The following is a 12,129-nucleotide window of genomic DNA, read 5'->3' as shown; positions in this document are numbered from 1 at the left end:
CTACTCAGAAGTCAGCCCCACAGTGTTCAGTGGGGCTTACTCCATTGTATGTATTTAGGTGTTAAGAGGGCAGGCTTATTGGTGAAAACAACCCATGCCCAATTTAGGTTGGTCACTGAGCTGTTATTAAAGCGCTGTCAGAAAAGTGGCAAACCTACAAAGCATAAGAGGAGGAGGGACAAGTTCTACATTACACAACCTCATCCTTTCCCTGATCACGTCTCACATTGCTCTAAAATAGTTGCTACCACCAACCCTTCCACTCTTACAGTGATTAATGTGATGTGGTTCACTCCTTTTATCACTTTTTAGCCACCCTGATTGCCAAGGAGCATAAAACAATATACCGTATCTCCTCACCTTTACAGTTGATATGTGCTTGTGCTATTGGATCAGTGACCTGGAGAAACTTCTTTCACACCCTTCCTGTGCCCTTCTTGGCCAAAAACCGTTGCGCAGGATAGATTTCTAAATGTATTAAGGACCTTCAATTGAGGAGAAGTTTCTTAAAATAGCAAGAGGATTACTGTCTTGAGCACGCTCAGCAAAAAACGTAGTAATAATAAGACTGCTGATATCATTAGTCGCTTGATTTAACAAATTGCCTAAATGCAGAAGAGCCAAAGATGTATTTGCCAAATATAATGCGGTACCAATTACTTCAATTTATTTATCACCTTTGATCCATGGAGCTCAAGGCAGAGTACGTGGCTCATCTCCATCAATTTTGACTTTACAACAAACCTTTGAAGTAGGTTAAGAAGAGAGACAGTGACTTGCTCAAGGTCACCCAAGGGAGCTTAATGGCCGAACAGAGATTTGAAACAAGGGTCTCTCCCTCCTGTCCTAGTTCAACACTGCATCAGACTAGCAAGTGTAATGATATTTCATCACCTGGGTGGCTTTAGATTTTGGGGACATTTGGCCTTCAGTGGGGCTTTTCTCCATTGGTGTGCCCTCTCCTTGGCCAATCCTTACAGCAACCAAGGAGGTGAGGCAAGTGTGGAGGTTACTCTCCTCACTCAGAGAGGGAGATGACCAGGCAGTGACAGCAAGAAGGATCAGTGGGGTAGGGTGGGGGGTTAGAGATTGACCTTATTTACATTAGGACTTAAAACACAATGTGGTTGTCACCCCACCACCGTGTTTCAAGTTGCTTTTTCACTTTGCTGTACACACCAGAGAGGGAGTAGGGATGTCTTTACCTGATTTCCTGATGTTTCCTTCCGCCAAACTCGTATTCACTGAAGCTGTCATCTTTGCATGCACAACGACTGTCCCATACATACACACCTCATCTTAACTGCAGCTTACATTTTCAAATCTGCATTAAATATTTTGCTATTCAGTATATTATAAAAGTGGTTGTTGGTGGTGGTTTTTTAAACCTCCATCTATAAGCCTGATGTTATAGCTCCCTCTACTGTGTTCACAGTATCACTACAAATGTTCAAGAAGAATAAAATACATAAAAGGTATTAACAAAATATATTTTATGTATTTTATAATATATAGATGTTGAATATGTGTAACTAACAATTCAATCCTATAAACGTCTACTCAAAAGTTAGGTCTACTTAGTTAGATGGCACTTGGGATTTAGGACTGGAGCTGAAATCAGAGACACACAAATTTGTTTTGCCAAGCACTTCTTCAGTGGCTCAGGGATTTCCTTTATTTCCCTCATCTCAGAAATATTATTCTGTTCACCCATCAACTCTGAAGCCCCTGTCAATCATCACTAATAAATATTTTATGAATTAATCATTTTACAGTTTGCTTTTTGCTTTGTAAAAGACAGACTTTCATGACATGCTTTATTCAGTGGTACTGAGTCATTGAGAGGGGTCATGATGAATTGTGAATCATAAAACCTAATCACAATTTCTATGCATTAGTTTAGGAACACATAGTTGTTGCTGCTAAAGTGTTAGAGGACAGTGGTGTTGAATGTATATCCCCACTTTCATTCATATACATACACACATCATGGCACATTATGTTTGAGCATGGGGGGACACCACACTAGGCTGGACGGAGTGCTAGGATGTCTTGTAGGAAACAGTTTCCTGGCACTGGTCACATGTCATCTGGAGTGACTCAATCTTTATTTTGGGGTGCAAAACATTTTCCTTATTGATATATAGTGATACCTTGGTTTAAGAACAATTTGGTTTATGAAATCCGCAAAAACGGAAATAGTGTCCCAGTTTGAGAACTTTATCTTGGTCTAAGAATGGAATCCAAATGGTGGAAGGGCACCGGCAGCGGGAGGCCTCATTAGGGAAAGCATGCCTCGGTTTAAGAACAGTTTTGGTTTAAGAACGGACTTCCGGAACGGATTAAGTTCACAAACTGAGGTACCACTGTACATATGAAACATATTTGGCTTGGTGTCATTATGAGCAGTTTAAGTTGGCAACGGTTCTTGCACACTGGGATGTAAACGGGTACATGGCTCCTCTGAAAGTCTAAGCCACATTATTGTATTCAATTTTGCTCTGGAGGTGAACAACAGAAACCTTTTAATAAGCTATATTAAGCAGGAGTGTACATGTCTTAGAAAAGGGGCTATAAATAGAGTCAGATGTGGGTGGTATTGAGGCAAATGGGAATCACACTAATTAAAGGACTGTGTTAGACAATGCATGTATATATAACATCTTAATATTGTTGACACCAATATCAATGCATCACATTGAGTGAGAGTGCAACAGTTCCAAATTAAATATGGTTAATAGTAAATGCATACATAACTCACGTGTAACTCAAATGTTACCCTACTTCTGGAGAACCAGACAATGACAGAAACAGAAGTTCCATTAAAAAAAATTTCACATCAGCCAATTTTCTTTATCAAAATCTGGTAAAAATTTCCTTATATACAATTGATTTGCAGTCTTAGCTATGTGCTCCAACCCACCCTCCCAAACTGGACAGATACAGAGGTGGACAGGACTTTTCACCCTGAATATCTGTGGAGAAAAGGTAATGCTTGATCTTATTATTTATTTATTTGAATATTTATTATAATATGTTATTTATTAATTAGATGATGTGATTTCCTAAGCCCACACTCCCAGCATGTTCGCAGTCCTGTCTCAGAGATGTCTACGCTGGCTTAGTCATGTCCACAGAATGGAAGGTGGCAGGATCTCCAACAATGTGCTCTACAAGGAGCTGACTTCAGGCACTGGGCCTGTTGGCAGACCAAATCTGGATTACTTACAAATGTGACATGAAGGCTGGTAACACCAGCCCTTGCAGATGACCGCAGTGCCTGGAGACAATCAGTTGGCTCATGTCAACAGTGACCAGAGAAGGAATGATCATTGGGAGGAGTGCAGAGAGAAGAAATGACATGGTGCATCTGCAGTAGCACAACTGGATGCCTTCATCTGCCCAGGCGCAACAAAATATGTCTCTCCCATATTGGTCTCAACAGCCACAGCAGGTGCTGCAACCTTCCAACAGTTTGACTTCATCCCCAAAGGCACACTCCTCCAATATCTCCTGAGATGGATGGATGCAAACCATGGAAGATTTATACCCAGCCTTTCAATCAAGTGGTTCTTAAGGTGGCTTACAAGCAACAGGTAATACTATTAAAAAACCAACACCCCACAAACACAATACAAAACTGCCCTTAAGTCCTTTGGCTGGGGCCACAGCATAAATCCCCTTTAGCAGGGGGTAACTGGAGCAAAATATTATTTCTTGAATAGGTGAAGAAGCAAACTACCTATAGCTGCAACTTCTCCAACCAATGGATGAGACCAGTTTGGTCTATTTGACAAATTCCACCTGCTAAAATCTCCTCTTCTATATTAAAGGTACATGAGAAGCACCCTGTTTTTGCATCTGGCAATAAGGTAAACTGAAGCAAAAGAGAATGTGGTTTCTGTACCTTTAATAGTTTAGTGAAGCCTGTTAAAATTCCTTCTTCCACACAGCTGTTAAGGGTGCAGGAACCCTGCTCCCTGTAGCTTTTGGCCACCCTATTCAGAAGTGCGAAAAACAGGCACCTAGTTGGGAGTGCCAAGAACTTAGAATCATAGAATTGCAGAGTTGAAAGGGGCCCTGAGGGTCATCTAGTCTCAACACATGGTCTCCTATCCAATGTGAAACTGTACCAGGCACTGCTTAGCTTTGCAAATGTGCTAGCAGCTGTACTGCTGCCAGCAGCATGGTCTGCAAAATCACATCTGGATGACTCACTCAGTTTATGGAGCCAAACCAGTCATAGGTTGGGCTGACAAAAGACTTACAAAATAGTATAGCTGTCTTGGAATGGCACTTTATCTTGCCTGTTTAACAAAGGCGGGATGGACAGGTTGAGGCTTTAAAAGCCCCCTTAAATACATGTTGTAAAAGACTCTGGAAATCTCAGGGCTCTCCATAATCAACCAATCAATAGGCGAAATGCTCTAATTAGTTTATGTACCATGCCAGCATACAGGAGGTCAAGCAGTGGTGTAATAACCGAAGAGGAATGTAGGGAATGTAGCTCTAGGACTTATTTTCATAGATGGAGCAATGACATCATCTGCTAGTGATCTAAGATAATTGACAGATCTTTCTTGATCTGGCAAGTGCACAAGGTGATAATGAGGCTTTCAGGTTTTACTGTAGTATTGTTTGTGGCATCTTAGCATTGAGAAAATCAGAGAATCAATTAGGGCTTCCTGTATTGATTTCCCTTGGGCTGTGACTATGGGGTCTGTCATGGTGAGCTCCTTCATCTAAAAAACAAAAACAAAAAACAAAACCAGCTGTGTTTTCTCTATTTAATAGATACATTCAACAGACAAAAAGAGAATGGCCTAGGAATTTAGGGGGTGTGTGTGTAGGAGTCTCCATACAATTAACATGGATATCTGTCTTTCCTTGCTGATCTTTTGCCATGGCAAGCCAAGCATGAATAGTTATATGCCCTTGCCTTTTGACATGAAAGCTTGCGACAATATGATTTTATTGTTTAATACACATACAACAAACTACTTATTTTTAAAAATATACATTTATTTTTATCATATATTTATCGCCTTCCTTTCCACAATATCGTTTTATTAAGCCACCTTATATCTGATATAGCATTTGTACTTCTGTATAATGTTTGGAAGAGCTCATAAATAGTTTGTCAACCGTAGGAAATAATAATAATGATATCTATCATCTTTTAGGCAGTGGCACGAATGTTGAGAGAACAAAGCTCCTATCCACAGACTTAACAAGCTAAGAGTTATGGTATAAAAAGGAAAATAGATAGTTAAGGAACAGGAAAAGATCCAGATTCAGGCATTTATTCTGTTACAATTACATACTGTAACTGTTTCATGAGCAGGTTCAATGGTCATTGAGGCAATTCTAGGAGAGGCAGAGCCATTAACAGTTGGTCCCATAGACTGTACTATCTCACTTTTCCCTCTGTTGCAATCAGCTAGAATGACTAATAATCAACAATTATGGGAGAGAAGCAGCCAAGTGGCAGTTGATCCCAATCAAACATTCCAGATGCTATATTTCCTTTAAAAAAAAGAAAGCAATTTGCACTTGTAGCTTTCTGTTTTCCCAGCAGTCATACTTGAATGACTTCAAAACACAGTGTTTGTTTTAATGTAGCTAAGAAACTGTCAAAGGTAACAAATTTGACTATGCAATTTATTGCTCAAGCAGAAATGATGAGCTAGCACAGGATGTCCGAATGACTCACTAGCTCAGTATCTGTATTAAAACAGATTATGCAATCACACACTATGACCACTCTTTGGTTGATCTTAAACAACATATGAATAGCAGAATAGCTGGGTGAAAGTTTTGCATAAAAATAGTTATGTAGGCCTCTCTAATACATACCACTATGTTGTGTGAACAGTCAAGATACAAAACCAGCTATATAAATGGAAGTCAGCCAGCTCTACTTGTACAATTTTGTTATTATTTAAGAAATGGTTGATGTGATGTTGTGATCGGTGTAACTGGTACCATGATAAGCACTTGTTCTATGCTTCACACATATTATAGTCCATATGTATTTTCCTACATGGAGATCCTGTGATCCATTTCACACATTGTATTTTTTTTTTTTATAATAATTTTTATTAAGGTTTTCCAAATTAGAACAAATCAAAACAAATTAAATCCAATCTATTGCCAATAACTAGGACTTCCCCTCCCTACCCCCTCTTGTGTTCCAAATCTTCCAAATAAGCAATTAAATTCAACAAATTCTTATCCCCAAATTACACTCTTCGTCAATAACCCAATTTATCCAAATTCTCGTCCCCTAAGATCGATCTATACCCTTCCACGGGTTTCCCCCTTTCGAACATAGTACAGATGAAAATAAGATAAATGTAAATAATAATTTTACAGTCTTTGGATTCCAATTTTCCCTCCCCTCTTTCCCCTTTGCGTTTCACCTATCCCTCCACTTCTAATATCTTCCTGGAGTTCCCACATTACACTATATCCCTCCGGTTCTTTGCCAGTCTTTAATTACGGATGTCCAATCGTAGAAGGAGTCTATCAAATAAGGGCCCATTTCTTCTATCCAGGTTTTTATATCCAGGAGTAAAAACTCCAATTTTGTATCCATAAGCTTGTCAAACCTGAATATCCCAAATGATCCCCCAGTTCTGTCCAGTTCTTGTTGTTTCCTTGTTCTTATCAATCATTCTCCTCCTTTTTATTTCTCTGTTCTCCCACAGAAATGTTCTTTTTCCAAAAGTTTCTAGTGTCTCTGCAGAGGTTTGTTATTCTTGAAGCAAAGCATTACATCATGTTCCTTTCATTTTCCAACAAATAGTTCCATTGTTTCCTGTAGTGTGTAGACCTCTGTAGACAAAATAGTGTTCCATTCCTGCAGTTTCCCAGGAGATTGAAAGTTCCATTCAACTGTTCACATTTCCTGTGAAAAACACATGCAATGTCCCTCGGCTCCTCTAGGTGGATTGCAGTAACAAAGTTCCCTTCCAGAATCACATCCACCAGACCAAGTAGCTTGTTGACCGATATTTAAAACAGTTTGTATTCAATTTGTAACAAATATAACCGGCAAAGTCCTCATAACAAAGTCTCTATTTTAATCTTCCTTTTTGACAGCTCTTTGACAGCTGTCAAAACCTCCATCACTTTTCTCCAGGCAGTTTCACGAATCGCTCCAGGGATTCCGGGGGGGTTGCTTTTTTAAAAACAATTCCACTTCTCTCCTCCAGCTCAATCTTATAATTTTCCCTCGCGAAGTTGCTGATTCGGCAAGATAAGGTTACACTCGATCTTAGTTGTCCAGTCCTTTGTTTTGGCTCTTCTACAATTTAGGGGTAGGCTGACTTCCTTTTTTCCACCTCCCCCGTTCGCTCCGAATTTTAAAAATTTATCCCCCTTTTTTTTAGTCCATATTCCAATTACTCACGGGTTCTTCTTTAGAGCCGAATTTTCAATAGAAGAAGTCAGCGCTCTCCGCCGGATGGCATGCGGCTGCGCTCGGCAGGGATAGCAGAGAACTCAAAGCACCACGCTTCTCCCCGGCACCCGATCCGTAGCCTTTAAAAAGGCTCCTTCACGAGTCGGGAGGGCGCTAACGGTGCCAGCCGAGTCTCCATGTCCACGGCCTCAATCTGGCCGTGGTTTTTAAGGGTCCCCGCATCGCCGGTGCGGTAGGACCCAGCCCCTGCCAAGCCGGCTCCCTCCGGAGCTCGGAGGGAGCCCGCCATTCGGCGATGGCGCCGACCCGGAAGTCCCATTTCACACATTGTACAAGGGCAAAGCTAGGTTTGCTTGTTAAGCTCACATTCAAGAGGGAGTTGCAGTTCATTCTGTCCCTTTGAAGAGTGTGTGATTCATGTGTTTGCCATGTCTATTCTACATTTGTCAATGTACTTAAAACACCTTTTTTATATAAAGGCTAAGTAAGTCTGAAAAAGCAGCTTTTAAGTGTGGTGACTACATTCCTCAGCTATTTATATTGTTTGCCCTTTGCCTTGGACTAAACTGCCCATTATATAATATATGCAAATACATGCAACTGTAGTATGTCAGATACTTTTAAAGAGGAAGCCCCATTTCCAGAGAGGGCACAGAGTTGCAAAATGGCAGGTGGGGAGGTGGTGTTTAACTCTTCCCAGATCAACATTTGTCTGTTCCAAATTGTGCAGCTTTTCTGAGGAAAGATCATTTGTCTTGGCACCGGGGCCAGACCACACATGGGGCAAGGTGAAGCGACTGCCTCAGGTGCCAGGATCCACAGGGGCAGCAGATCTTATGTAGCTCTATTTCCCCCTTGTTCCTGATATAGATCTTCACTCATCCCTTCTTCCCTGGTGGTGGAGAGCGCCAATTTGGGCACCAAAATGTCTTGGACTGACCCTGGTTGGCACAATACATAATTAAGACAGTTATGGGTTACTTGCAATGACACTTAGCTTTAATTCAGAGCATTCCAACTTCAGCTTTTAAGAGATTTCCTGATGTAGATGTTGGAAACAGACAATATCTTTTGAAAAATGATTTTGCCCTAACTGAAGTCCCTTGGGTGTTGACGTTGCCTTAGAAACCATATTTTGTCGATACAGTAACAGACTTAGCAGTGAAAGCTGTTAATGTAGCTGGCATTCTATTTCCACCTAAAGTGCAGAAAAAAATCAGGACACTTTAAACCTATCTAGAGACTTGTAATTTAAATTCCTTAATCTGGACCCATCACCGTTCAGTCTCATGAAATTATCATGAGTTAAAAAAAAAGCTACAGTTGCTGTAGTGTGTGCTACAGGTGTGCTGAGTTTTCTAGGGAAATGCACTGGAATGGGTGTGAAGTTGATTATAACACCAGCACAGAGATAGGTGGGGGTGATCAATGCCTTTTTCCACCCATGGGAGAAAAGAGGACCTCTAGTAGGTGTGTGTGTGAATTCTGATTGCAAGAACACCTCAAAGTTTCACTTCTCCTTCCTTAGTACTGTTTCAGCAACCAATTTCACCACCCTCTGCTGCCTTTCCCATAAAAAAACAACCCTGAAACCACCATAGGCAGGTTTGAGACTTTGGTTTGTTAAACAGTGCTTTAAAGTGCTTTAGCAGAAGTAGTCTGCACTGCACCCCTCTGCACACGCAGTGCCGGATTTATGTATTAGCTAAACAAGCTATAACTTAGGGCCCCACTCTCTTCGGGGCCCCCCCAAAAAAGTTAAAGAAAAAAATGTACCATTTCCAAAATAAAAGATAATATGATGTAAGTCATGGCCTGCTAGTCTGCTCCCTAAAATATCACTGGTTTGCTCATTTCTATATATAGGGTGCCTACATTCTGCATAGACTGGCTGCATGGCAACATATGCAAATGGCTTTAGATACTTATTAGGTCCATAAATTACCATACTGTACAGCATATATTCAACACAAAAATCAGCGACAATTTGTTGTTGACAAAGGACAGCTGGACATATAAAGGGCCCCATTACCTTAAGTAGCTTAGGGCCTCATCACACCTAAATCTGGCCCTGTGCACATGGATGGATGGATGAGCTCATCCTGCCATTGCTCTTGGCCAGGCAGCTGCAGGGATTGGCCTGGCCTGATCGGGAGACTAGAACAGCAATGGCAACTGCTTGCTATGGAAGGAAGTGGAAAAGTCTTCTTCGACCAGCTGTAGGCATACGGTGACTGAAAGCTTGGGTGGTCAAAATTGAGTAGTGGGAAATGGGGAAATACTTGCTCCATTTGCTTCCCATTAGTCATCCCTGAGCCTACCAAAAGCAGGAAGAGGCAAGCTCGACTAGGAGTAAGCGAAACTCTTTATGAACTTAAGGTACTTTATTCTCTTTTGCAAACACCCAGGTCTCCCATACTGTGTAAGTTTCCAAATGTCATGAAATGTGACTTTAAGCAGTACTGGTGGGCAAACACAGAAGAGAAATACAGATGTGTGCACTTAACATCACATACTACTGCACAGTTTCAGGTTTTCCTTAGGAAAAAACCCAAATATAGTTTTAACAGCATGTGCATGCACACCTGCAAATTTTATGAGCTGGTTTGTTGTTGGGGGTGGAGAAGGAGGCCCATTAGAACCTCTGGCAAATCAGTATATTGCAGCCTAACCCACCTCACAATATGGTTATAACGAATGATGAGAATTAATGGGAATTAATCGTACAATTTTATTGAGAATAAGCCCCACTGTAAGGCTGGCTTCTGAGTACAGTATGCTTAAAATTAGGCTATAAAGCATTTTGCATGCAGATACTTTTTACCTGGAACAGCTACTATACTTATATATAGATTACAAGCCTCCACTGAAGTTCATTCCATTCAAAACTAAAGACTCCACCAGGATTCATTTCGGCACTTGTTTGCATGACTAGGCACACCCAAATGCTTAATTATGCAAACCGACAAGTTTGGTTTTTACTGACAAGGAATTACAGGGTGTACCGCATGCACACCCTATGCACATTGTTTTGTAAAGTACTATGCACAGAATGATGTGTGCCCGGTGTGCAAGAAATACCTTCTTACATATATTGGAGAGAACTAGAACTGCAAGATTTCAGGGATGAGTATAGCTGGTTGGTAAGCTTATGAATGGTATTAAAGCTTGTGCTGCCAATGCTGATTCTTTGAATCATTAAATGTCATGTAGAAACTCAGCTCTGAAGCCTTCCAGAAAGGAAGGTGAAGCAATTGGGTGGGGAAGCATCCCCCACCGAGAAAAGTTGAGAACCTTTAGTATAGCCATTCTGCTTCAAGGTTCACACTTCAACATTTACAGTGCAGTTCTATACACGTCTACTTAAAAGGAAGTCAGAAAGTTCAATGAGATTCATTTGTTAAAATGATTTATATACTGACTTTAAAGAATAACTATCAAGGTGGTAATAACACAATAACTAAGGCTACTCACTAGAACACATTAAATACTGTTACGAGTATAAATATTTACATCTGCCAAATCTTTGGAACAAACATGGAAGGCGAGGATGAACAGCTATGTTTTTACAGGCCATATGGTTGATACCTGCAGCATATCTCAGGTTCGTGTATATAGAATTGCAGTGTTGTTTACATATATAAATAATCCACTCCAAACTTTCTACTATTGTCATAATTAGGATGACTTACCTCCAACAGAATGCTCATGGTACATGACAAGTATTATTATTATTATTATTATTATTATTATTATTATTAATTTGCAGTGTCCTTCATCAGAAGATCACAGGATGGTTCGCAACATAAAAATAAAACATGAGAACACAAAATACACAGTAAAACAAAAAACAGAAACAAATCAATAATATCCCCCCAAACACATTTAAAAGCCTTTAGAATGTTAATAAGCTAAAGGCCTGATAATAAAGAAATGTTTTTGCCTAGCACCTAAAGATATGTAATGAAGGCATCAGGCAAACCTCCCTGGAGAGAGCATTCCACAAATGGTGAGCTACTGCAGATAAGGCCCATTCTTGTGTGGACACCACACCCTCTGAACCTCACATGAAGAAGGGCCTCAGATGATGATCACAGGTTCTGGGATAGTTCATGTGGGGAGAGGTGGTTCTTGAGGTATTGCCATCCTGAGCCGTTCAAAGTTCCATAGGTCAAATTGGGCCCAGAAACTAATTGACAGCCAGTGCAATCTGGCTGGGATCAGTGTGTTATGCTCAAACCGTCTCTACACTCAACAGGTGTAGGTTTCTCCATCACTGCATTTCCATGTGTGTGCGTCTTGTGAGGGGCACAGGTTAAGTCCCACCTGTAAGCCCTCTAATGTTGCAGCTGATTGGACTAGATAACTCTCTTCCCACACCACAATTCTATGATTCTAAGTGGCTGGCTAGGAAGCGTCTTTAGGATCACAATCTCTGAATGCAACCACGGGCTTGTTTTTTGGGGGCGTGGCGTGGGGTGGGCAGAGTGCCAGTTCAGCAAAGCCCTATTACGCGCGGCTGGATCGACGCCCGAGTAAACGAGCACAGGATCGGGCGTCTCAAACAGCAGCATAACCTTTTCCCTCTTCCAAGCCGATCAGGGAACTTAGTCACTAACTTTCAGATCGTCTGCCTGGGCGCAGTTCTCCTCCGCCGCCCAAACCCAGCTCCTTCCTTTCTGCAGTGGGAAGGAAAAGAAGAC

The sequence above is a fragment of the Podarcis gaigeae genome (genome assembly GCF_964106915.1).
Source record: "Podarcis gaigeae genome assembly, chromosome: 6".
Classification (NCBI taxonomy): domain Eukaryota; kingdom Metazoa; phylum Chordata; class Lepidosauria; order Squamata; family Lacertidae; genus Podarcis; species Podarcis gaigeae.
This window is presented reverse-complemented; position numbering follows the sequence as displayed.